This window comes from Peromyscus eremicus, chromosome 7 (genome assembly GCF_949786415.1).
Source record: "Peromyscus eremicus chromosome 7, PerEre_H2_v1, whole genome shotgun sequence".
Taxonomy (NCBI): Eukaryota; Metazoa; Chordata; class Mammalia; order Rodentia; family Cricetidae; genus Peromyscus; species Peromyscus eremicus.
Window position 1 is genome coordinate 117,672,853 of NC_081422.1, and position 12,337 is coordinate 117,685,189.

Sequence of the window (12,337 nt, forward strand, 5' to 3'; positions counted from 1 at the left end):
AGACTCCCAATGCAGTTAACAAAACCAGAATATTTACTATACGGTTTTATTGAAATTTTACCAGTTTCCCAGAGCAGGATCCAGCTTACAGTCAGATTCTCAGATCTGGTCTTAAAGTTTCCTCATTTTTTTTTTTTTATTTTGACACTTTAGAAGTTTACCAGTGAGTTTATTTTGTGGAATGTCTCTCATTTGAGGTTCTGGCAGAAACACTAAAGTGACCTGATGTCCTCCTTCAGAGGTACAGGATGCCCATTTGCCCCTTTTTGGCAGTGTTGACTGCTCATGTGGCTTAAATGGTGTCTGCTAGATTTCTCTGCTGAAACTTAACTCTTTCCTTTGAAACAAAGTAATTTGGAGGGGGTACTTTTTGTTTTTGTTTTAGAACATGGTCTCATTGTATGGCTTAGGCTGGCAATCTTCCTGCCTTTGTCTCCCAAATGCTGCATTATAGGCATGCTTGGCCACTGCATTAGACTTGGAGAATTTGATTCTCATTCTTTTGTATGGTCATTTTACGTGAACTAATAATTCTTACCTAAAACAATGATTAGTGAATTAGTTGTGTTTATAATTCCTCTGCCTGTAACATGCTCTATCATTTTCAAGTGGTTTGTCATGCACAACAGATAACTAGAGCATATATGAGCATTTTTTGTTAGCATCCCTGCCACCTGTATGTCTGTGTAAGCTTGGATGACTGGAAGTGACATGGTTCTTATTCCTTAATTCCCTGAAATCTGCCAATGTATCTCGACCAGCATTGTATCATGCACCATTCCATCTCCATACTGGTCTTCTGGCTCCCAGTTTATAAGTGTCTCCCTGGTTTTGTGGTACTCGGTCTACTTTACCCCTCTGTCTCTTCCCTGGTTAAACCCTCTTTTCTTGCTCCTTATACTTGAGCTAAAATTTACACTTTCCCTCTGTGGCCACTGTTCCCTGGCTAGGAGGCCTTAGCACCTTCACTTTTGTCTCCCCCTTTCCATTTTCTGCACACATCTGGCTTCCTTACAGGCTTCCCTCTCTGCCCTATACTCTGTATGACTTACTTTCTGAGTAATGAGCTATGTGAAAATGCAGAAACCACCATTTTCTCCTGGTATGTCTTCTTACTACTGAGGAAGCTTTTGTCCTTACTCAGCTCTGCATGGTACTGAACAAAGCTGGAGCCCAGGGAGTACTTGGTGACTGCAGGTTAGTATCTTTCAGGTCTTACTGGTCCTTTTACGCATACTGCTTTTTCCAATAACTTCTTCAAAAACTGAGGTAGGGTCTTCATCTTTGGTCTCATAGTTCCTGCTTTTGAGGCAATTGTCTGTTGTGGAATAATCCTCTTGCACATTGTAAAGATTTGTCACTCGAATTGGTTTAATAAAATGCTGATTGCCGGGCAGTGGTGGCGAATGCCTTTAATCCCAGCACTCGGGAGGCAGAGCCAGGCAGATTTCTGTGAGTTCGAGGCCAGCCTGGGCTACCAAGTGAGTTCCAGGAGAGGCGCAAAGCTACACAGAGAAACCCTGTCTTGAAAAACCAATAAATAAATAAATAAATAAATAAATAAATAAATAAATAAATAAAAAAAATGCTGATTGGCCAGTATCCAGGCAGAAAGTATAGCAGGACAACCAAACTAAGAATGATGGGAAGGAGAAGGGTGGTGTCAGGAGTCGCCAGCCAGAGGGAGCAGGAAATGAATGTGCCATGCTAATAAAGGTACCACCATGTGGCAGACCGTACATATGGAATATGGGTTAACTCAAAATGTAAGAGCTAGATAGTAATAAGCCTCAGCTATTGGCTGAGCATTTATAATTCATACAAGCCTCTGTGTGTTTATTTGGAACTGGGTGGTCGGGACAGGAAACTTCCATTTACAATTGTCCCTGTACTATTTATAGCTATGTTACTCCCAGACTTTTTTTAAGCCACCCACTGAGGACAGAGGAAGACTCTATCTGGCTCACCACTGCCCTTTAATTCTTTTTTTTTGTTGTTTGTTTGTTTTTCAAGACAGGGTTTCTCTGTGTAGTTTTGGTGCCTGTCCTGGATCTCACTCTGTAGATCAAACTCACAGAGATCTGCCTGGCTCTGCCTCCCGTGTACTGGGATTAAAGGTATGCGCCACTGCCACCCGGCCCTTTAATTCTTAACAAAGGGTCTGACAAGGAGCATGTCCTCCACAGACTGTTGGTGATAATGGTTTCTACAGTAGTGGTTCTATAGGAGGGTAGGTAATAAAGATATTACTGGAGGATAATGATGGAAATGTCTTGAAAGTCACTCATGTTGCTAATAACAGAGCACCTAAAAATTCACATAGGGCCCAGTAAGATGGCTTAGCAGGTTAAGGTGTTTTCCACCAAGCCTGATGACCTGAGTTTGATTCCTGGGACACACATGGTAGAAGGGGAGAACTGATTCTCAAAAGTTGTCCTTTGACCGCTACACAAACAAATTCACATAGAACTATTTTAACTTCCTTTGACTTTACTTGTGTGTACATTAGATAAGACAGGGGAATGTCTATCCATAAGGATGGGCAGTGAGAAGTATTCCTTGAACTTATAAGACACTGTAGATAAACATACACACACACACACACACACACACACACACACACACACAAACCCTTCAGTGTGTGCATTAGATAAGACAGGAGAAAGTCTATCCATAAGGATGGGCAATAAGAAGTATTCTTTGAACTTATGATAAGACACTGTAGATAAACACACACACAAAAAAAACCCTTCAGAGTGTTAGAACAAATGTCCTCCTCTAAAATAGACTTGCTGTGAGAAAGAGAAGAAAGCAGAGAGGATTTATGTTTATTGTATATCATCAGGCAATGATGATGAACAGTGCAGAAGAAAACAGGTTTTTTAAAGATGAAAAAATATGATTGTTAAATTTAAAGCCCAGTAGGAGCAAAAAGTAGAGCATAGTCACAAACACAGAAAAAGAATTAAGAGGTGGACAAGGCATGGCCAGCAAGCTTAAGCCCTTGCTCTATCTAGAACTGAGAGGGAGAGAACACCACAGACACAAGAGTTGGAACATGTGCAATAATGAGATTTGTAAGACAATTTCCTGATAGTGTAATTGTGAACATCATATTATATAGAACATCACATATATTTCCATGATACTTTAAGTGCCTAGGGTATCTAAGAATTAATAAAATTAGCTACAGAATTCTCCATCACAGAATTAAACATCTGAAAACAATAGAAAAATATTATAGATTTTGAGCAAAGGAGATTGCAACCCATTCATGGTGCTACAAAGGAAAGCTAATCTTAACATTGAGTCCTTTATTTTCTGTTCCTGAAAGAATTATTTGTTGATGAGCTGCAGTGTGGGATCAGAAGAAAGAACTCAAGTATGGAGTTGTGTTATAAAATAAGTAATCAACAGTAAATAAATAAGCAAAACAATGAAGTGTAAAAATAATACTGGTGATTTCATTGGAAAAATAATATAAAAGAGAAAAAGAATTTATGAATAGGGAAACATGATTATTAATAATAAAATAATCATTGTCACATATATGAAATCCCAGATTATATTTTTAAAATGTGCTATATAGAATGGTGTAAGGAAAGGAGCAAGAAGTAGAAGTATGCTGTGGTTTGAAGGTGTCCCTCAAGTTTCATGTGTTGGAAACTCAAGTCCTTAATTCATATGATAATGATATATGGAGGTGGGACCTATGAGAGATGATTGGATCATGGGGATGCTGGATTAATGAATTAATGAAACATAGCGATGGAGTGGCTTTGGAATAAAAGCAAGCTTTTCTAGGCAGAGCTGCTCTGTTTCAGCATGTGAGATCCTTTGTCATGTTATAATATAGCATAATGCAGAGCAGGTACTGGCTCTGGTGAGCAGTTTTCATTGTTACCTTGACTAGATTTAAAGCCACTGAAGGAACACACCTGTGGATGTGTCAGTGAGGATGTTTCCAGAAAGATTTAACTGAAAAGGGAAGACCTACCTTAAATATGGGTGGTACCATCCAATGGGCTAGGGTCCTGGACTGAATAAAAAGGACAAAGAGGGGTTGGGGAGATCGTTCAGTCAGTAAAAGGCTTGTCCTACAAATAGGAAGACCTGAGTTTTGATTCCCAACACCCACAGAAAAAATTGAGTATGCCTTTCATCCCAGCACTGAGGAGACAGAGACAATAAGTCCTTGGGACTTGCTGAACAGCCAGCCTAGCAGAACTCCAGGTTCAGTGAGTTCAGTCTCAAAAAATAAAGTACAAGGACTAGCTGGAGATATGACTCAGTGGTTGAGAGCTTTGGTTGCTCTTGCAGATGACGTGGGTTCAATTTCCAGCACTCACCTGGTAGCTAACAACTATCCATAACTCCTGTTCCAGGGGATCCAACACCCCCTCTGGCCTTCATGGGCACCAGGCTTGTACATAGTACACAGACACACATGTAGACAAAACTCTCATAGACATAAAATAAAAATAAATGTTTCAAAAATTTTAAAAATAAGGTGGAGAGCAATTGAGGAAGATACAATGTTGACGTCTGGAGTCACGCACGTGTGTAGATAACATGTGAACATGCACCCACGCACCTGTGTGTATGCATAGACATGCTAGCAGATGTGAGAGTGGTGGTGACAGCAGGGAAAACAGCAGCTTTCATGCTCCTGCTACCATTACTTCCTTCCCAGGATGGATGCTACCCTAAGGCTGTGAGCCAAATTCCTCTTTCCTTAGGTTACCGTTGTCAGGTACTACGTCATAGCAATGAGAAAAGCAGCCTATGCAGGCATCATACTCTTAGACTGTTTCAGCCTTCAGATTCATGAGCTTTAAATTACTCACTTGGTGCTATTCAGTTATAACAACATAAAATGGAATGCCAATGTGTTAAAAGTTTCAACTCCACAGGGTGATATCAAAGATAACATTTCATTCTTGATACTGATGGAGGAAATACTTTTTTTTCCAAAAATTTGAATTAACTATTGGTAGAGTAAAATCAGAACTTAAAACTTGTAACCATTTGAGAGAAAAAAGCAAATATATTTTATATTATAAGAGATCAAAATGCAACAATCAAACAGTAAGATAGCATAAAACAGCCAATAGCCAGTAGGTGGTGGCGCACACCTTTAATCCCAGCTCTTGGGAGGCAGAGGCAGGCAGGTCTCTGAGTTTGAGGCCAGTCTGGTCTACAGAGTGAGTTCCAGGACAGCCAAGGCTACACAGAGAAACCCTGTCTCAATAATAATAATGATAATAATAATAACGAATATAGCGAATATAGTCTGATAATGATTATAAATGGATTGAACTCTTCCACTAAAAGATTATGACAATTCAATAATAAAGTGTCAAATCTTAAGGCAACTAAGTTCCACAACTGGAAAATGTTTAAATGTGTTGTTACCTCTATAAATGACATGCTATAGAGCTATTTAAGTTTATATTTTTAAAGAATATGACATGACTTTGAAAATGATTTCAAAAGTTTTTTTTTTCCATTTTTTGTCTCTTCCTTTCTTTCCTCCTTCCTTCCTTTCTTTTCTTTCTTTTGAGGCAGGATCTCATTACATACCATAAACTGATATTGAACCCAAAATCACTCTGCCTCAGTTACCTAAGTGCTATTAGTCATCGTGTCTGGCCAGGTGCTTTCTTACATATGCGAAATCATGTGTACAGAAGTCAAATGCAAAGGTCAGAGGACAATGTGCAGGAGTTGGTTCTCTCTTTCTGTCATTTAGTTCTGGGATTTGAACTCAAGTCATCAGATTTGGAAGCAAGAGCTTTTACTCACTGAGCCATTTTGCTGGCCCCTAGGCTAGGTTAATTTTAAGAACAAAACATCAAATGACATGTAAAATGTAGTTATAACTTATTAAACAAAAAATAGGAACAGTTATTATCTCTGGGTGGTGGAATTTCAAGGTTTTTTTTGTTGTTTGTTAGTTATTTTGTGTGTGTGTGTAGTAAGGATTCAACCTAGGGCTTCACTCATGCTAGGTGAATGTCTTACTACTAACTAAGCCTCATCTCTAGACCCTGATTTTGTATTTTATTCTTCATATATTTCTCTATTTTCTAGAGTTCCTACTCAAATAATAGGTTATTCTGGAGCATGCAATTACTTATCTTTATAATTACCATAGCAGTACCCTGTTTGCTGAACCCAAGGATCTCGTCAGTAGATAAATTCTTTTCTGTGTGACATTTATCCCTAGGGCCAAGCCCTTACATTGAGTTCTACCTCTTTGAGACTCAAAAAAGAGATAGAAAACCCAAAGTTAGCAACTTACAGAAAGTCAACTCATGTCATGTTTTCTGATTCTTGGTCTCCCTCCACTTACATACCTTTGTCCTCTACAAAACCTACAGCAGGTATCCATTAACCTGATTTCCTTCTTGAGGCATGCACTTTCTTGATTTAAGAAGCAACATCCTAGATGACCCTGCAGCCTGTTGTGATGGGGACCACTTAAAGAACCACTCTTATGCTCAATGCAGGACTCCATCTGACTCCTTCATTCTCTTCATTTATCCTCCTTCCCACTTCAGTTTACTCTACAGGTTTCCATGGGGGGCGGGTTGACTCAGATCCATGTTTTAGAAACAAAGCAGAAGCACAGGTGAGGAAAATTGAAACCATTCTTATTGTCTCTGACTACCTGGATCTAAAATTTCGAGGATTTCTCTCCTAGTCCTTTCTCTGCGCCTATCTTGTAACATCCTTCCTTCACCCACCACCCAGTTTATCTCCGGCCATCATCCTGCTGTGCTTCATAATGATGACCACACCACTCTCCCACTTAACCCTGGCCTTGCCCTCATAAGTAAAAATTGAAGTTCTTCTTCAGGCCATGAACAAGGCCCTTTGAAGACATACTGGCTACCTCTTCACCCCCTCTCACTTCTCCAACCATTGCCTTGGTCTCTGCTTCATGTATCACAGTCACCTGGAGTTTCTAGCTATTTTCCTCAAATGTATGCTCTCTATGCCTTTTGCACAGTTTACTCTGCTTAGAGTATTCTAAGTATTGTTAACTCTATCTGGTGCGCTCATTTAAAGATGCCATTGCTAGAGGCTTTCTAGACTCCATCATACATCAAGTCCTTCTTCCATTATTTCAGTAAACAGCCTTCTGTGAAAGCTCCACCTGCTCTGTGCGTAGAATGTTTATACATTTGCCCCTTCTTGCCCCAATGTAGTATCCATCTCTGCTAGCTCCCCCATAATATAAGTCCTGCCTTGTAGCTGATACTCAGTAAATATTTATGGAATGACTTAAGTTCCTAGAAGGTTTATATTATTCATTTTTAATTGTTTTATGTCCCTTACTTCTTATAACAAAATATAAGACAGTGATTACAGACTGCAAAGAATCCCATAGTGAGGAGGCTTCTCCAACACATGGGCACTGAGTCTTGTCACTTATCTTCTCTACCATGAGGTGAGACACATCACCACAGAGAGGAGAGATGGCTTAGCCTAGGTGCCTAGGAGGGCTGCATGGGATACTTTTGATTTGGGGAGGAGGAGGTTTCCAGGGGAGGGTGAAGGGATGAAATGCACAGAAGACATCAGACATTGTGACGTGTATGCAGAGAAGGGCAGAAATAGAGAAAAGGCTGGAACAAAAGGTACATGGGACCTTTAAAGGAGAACACAGAGGACACCCAAGCTCTTGGCCAGGCCCCCTCCAATGTCCATCTTAAGCCCTGACTGAGAGAACCACAAGAGGAGCTCCTGCCTTTATCACATTAAATACAGAAGCTACAGAGTGCTGTAGAAAGAGTCCCATTTGCAAACAGATGGTTGAAGCCTCATTATTCCTCCTGAAGCCGTCTTTGCTCCTCTGGGCATGTTTTCCCTCTGTAACAGACAGGGTCAACCCTGGGAGTACTATGAAGACTGACTTGAACATCTGTAGAAAATGCTCTACAGCATGACTGACTGACATGCCAGAAGCCCAGTGGAGTACATTGTCACTAGGACTGATGCTGAAAATACCAGGGAAGGGCAGCAGAGGGATCTTCTATGGCCTAGACCACAACTTTAGGGCCTAATATCTGCAAGTTCATTTTGGCTAGAGTCTTTTTCTTTTTCTTTCTTTCCTTTTTTTTTTTTTTTTTTTTGGTTTTTCGAGACATGATTTCTGTGTGTAACTTTGTGCCTTTCCTGGAACCCACTCTGTAGCTCAGGTGGGCCTCGAACTCATAGAGATCTGCCTGCCTCTGCCTCCTGAGTGCTGGGATTAAAAGCATGTGCGCCACCACCTGGTTTTTGGCTAGAGTATTAATGCCTGACCTCTGACACTCAGGTTCTGTTCCACCCAGAACTATAGAAACAGCACAAGATACAGCCTGAATGTGCATGCATACACCTGGCTTTTGGCTAGAGTATTAATGCCTGACCTCTGACACTCAGGTTCTGTTCCACCCAGAACTATAGAAACAGCACAAGACACAGCCTGAAAGTGCGTGCATACACTTACTGTAGGGTAAGTCCCTGTCCATTCCTGGACACTTTGATGTTCATCATGCTCAGGCTGGACGCTCATTTGAGCTACGGTCACCATAGCACCTGACTCCAGTGGTATATGCAGACCTTCCCAGAGCACCACACACACCGAGCCATCCTCACCTCTTTTCAGTCTCGCCACACCCTGGAACTGTGTAGCATTCTGAAGCCATCCATAGTGGGAATGTTTATACCAGGATGCAAAACAAATGCTATGACAAGCTGAGCCCCCAGCAGCTGATAGAATGGGAACATTTGAACAACCCTGACCCTTCTTCCAAGGTATGGTCTGTGAACTGGTAGTATCAGTCTCAACAGGCCCTGTTTAAAAATGTCAGATCCTGGCTGGGCAGTGGTGGCTCACACCTTTAATCCCAGCATTTGGGAGCAGAGGCAGGCAGATCTCAGTGAGTTTGAGGCCAGCCTGGTCTACAGGGCGAGTTCCAGGACAGCCAGGGCTGTTACACAGAGAAATCCTGCCTCAAACCTCCCACCCCCCAAAAAAGTCAGATCCTGTCCTCTCTATGGGTCTCTGAGAGGGGTTCCATTCGAGATGCAATATGTTGAGCAATTTGTGTTATCAAAATTAAGGGGGCTAAAAGAACTTAGTTCCTATCCCAGAGGGAAATGAGAGCTTTGAAGAGGAATGGAACATTAACTCTGAGAATGACTTGACCTTCCATAAAGTCAGATGCCCTCTAATTTTTTCCTTGTTCAAATATCATCTAGAGAATAATTAAGACAGGGAAAATGCACAATCCAAATTTTCTCCAGCCACACAACTGCTCTTTCTTCCACACATTTTTCATGCATTTAAATACACCACATGCACACACACATTTATGTAAGCTGCCAGTGCATGTGTGTTATCACACATTTGTGCTCAGCACACTTGCAGCCTTGAAGTAATTAATGCCTTGGACTTTGGTCTGCTGACTTTTTTGAAAATGGGATTTTGTAAAGTTCCTTCATCATCCTTGTTGTTTTTGTTTTTTGTCTTTGGTGCAGGGGTTGGAGTGGCAGAGTTGTGCAGAGAAGAGGGACACCTGGAACATAATCCTCAGAATTAACATTCTTTATTCAGGGCTGGCTGAAGGGAACAGTTACAATCTGTTTGATTCTGGAGGGTTTTTTTTTTTTGGCAGTTTATAAACAAGTTCCTTGTTGACTGGCATGATTGCATCTGTGTCAGAAGACTTTTTACGTCTTTTAGAGAGCAGTGGTTCTCAAGCTTCCTACAGTTCATGTTGTAGTGACCTCCAACCATAAAATTTTTCTCATTGCTACTTCATAACTGTAATTTTGCTACTATTATGAATCATAATGTAAATATTTTTGGAGATAGAGGTTTGCCAAAGTGGTTGTGACCCACAGGTTAAGAACCACTGCTCTAGAGTCCAGAGTTTTTCTCATGTTGTAGCTGATCCATCCTGACCATGGAGGCTAAGAATGAGTTGAAACCACCTGGTTTGGGGTGATGTTAATAACTTGTTGTCAGTTGACCTATATGGAGTGGGGTGGGAGTGCCACCAGCACCCTTCATTGTTGACTTTGTGTGTGTATACATGTGCACATATTTAGTGTAAGTCTGAAGTTGATGGTGGTGTCTTCCTTCATAAGTCTCCATTTTGTTTTCTGAGGTAAGGTCTCTTAATTGAACTCAGAGTTTTCTAACAGGCTAGTCTAGCTACCCAGCTTGCTCTACGGATCTTGTTTCTGCTTCCTGAGTGCAGACCCTTACATCTGCCAGATGTTTACCTGGGTCTTGGGTATCCAAACTTTGATCCTCATGATTGCACTACATGTACTTTAATCCACTGAGCCATCTTCTCAGCCTGAATTTATAGCTTTTCATTGCAGGTCTTGCTTATTCATTCAGTACGTTTTTATGGGGTACTTCCTTCACTGCACTGGGAGATTGGATGGGCAGGGTGAGAGAAAAATTCTAAAGCTCCCAGTGTTTGTGACCAAGTGTTCATTTGATTTTACAGGTAAGGAGAGTCAGAAAGACCAGCAGGGGAGGGTAACATGGAAGTTCTCCAAGTAAAGATCAGCCAAGGTAGGGGAAGGAGCTACATAGTGGGAAGTTAGATACCCAACTTGTGGGTATTTGAGGCAGGGAAGAGCTTGGGGATTGGGATGAAGATGAATTGCATAGGATAAAGTGGAACTATTAGGCAAGAGATGGTCAAATGTCTACTGTGCCGGGACAAACAGTTTAATTTTTATTCTGGACACATTTGTTATCTGTCTAACCTACAATTTTCCCCTCTCACCTGCTCCATACTAATCCACTCATCTACACCACCCTCAATCCCAGCTAAACATTGCTGTGGGATGTATGGCAAATGTGTTGCTGATTAATCAGTAAAACACTGATTGGCCGTTGGCTAGGCAGGAAGTATAGGCGGGGCAAGGAGGAGAATAAAGCTGGGAAGTGGAAGGCTGAGTCAGAGAGACACTGCCAGCTGCCACCATGACAAGCTGCATGTGAAGATCCTGGTAAGCCACGAGCCATGTGGCAAGGGATAGATTTATGGAAATGAATTAATTTAAACTGTAAGAATAGTTAGCAAGAAGCCTGCCACGGCCATACAGTTTGTAACCAATATAAGTCTCTGTGTTTACTTGGTCGGGTCTGAGTGGCTGTGGGACTGGCAGGTGAGAGAGATTTGCTTTGACTGTGGGCCAGGCAGGAAAACTCAAGCTACAAATGGCGTCCAACGTGGTGGCAAGAGTTTCCACCTAAAAACTGAGAAAAGATTCTAAAACGGAGCTAAAACAGTTCCTAATTGTCTCTCTCAAATGAGCGGCAGCTGCCGGTTTGAGCTACTGGTGGGTTTCTGGTGTGTGTGCTTGACCTGCAGTATGGCAGGAATGAGGCCTCTGCAAGTGGCACATTAAGCTGCGTGGTGGATTTAGCCTTTGCAGGTACAAAACAAAAAAAGAGGTTTTTGGGCTACACGCTGCTTGGATAAAAGCATAGACCCACGATAGCTCCCAGAGCTGGTAGTAAACGTAGCCATGCTGGGAAGCTGAGGTGGGTGGAGCCAGCAGCCACAGCTGCTGCAGTTTAAAGCAATAGATTCACAATAAGACAGATTCAGGTGTAATAGTTTACAATGTGTGTAAAATATACGGAGGCTTGAAAGAGACAAAAAAGGTGATATATAGAGTTATAGAAACAAATACATAGATAAAAAAATAAAGTCTTTAAAGAGACAGTAAAGTTAATATAAAAAATAAGCCACGTGAAGACGGATATTACACAGAGAATCTGGATTGTGTTGTCTTTGGGATTTTTAACTGCAGAAAAACATTTGATTGTAAAAGCTGTTCAGTTATGCCAAAATGTATATTTTAAAGATACCTTGACTTCAAAATTTGGATATAAGGATATGTTACTTTGGAAAGGAGTCTCTGCTTTTGTTTCCACAGAAAGCCAGAGGCTATGGATTTGTTCAAGATTAAGATACATCAGGTTTGACCAGCCAAGACCCCCTGAAAGGTCTCTGATGACACCATGGCCCAGATGATCCAACATCCAGAATGGTTTGAAGGCATCTGGCTCAGACGATACAGCCTCATGGACTATTCCATAATTCTAAAATTTTCTTTGTTTCCCCATAAGATACAGCGCCCCCCTCCAGCAGGAAGTAGTAAGAGAAGCTACGCCCAAATTCCCAAATTATATGTAATTTTACTTTGTTAAGGTTAAAATCTTCCTTTTTGAAAAAAAAAGGGGGGGGGGAAGTGCTGTGGGATGTATGGCAAATGTGTTGGTGATTAATCAATAAAACACTGATTGGCC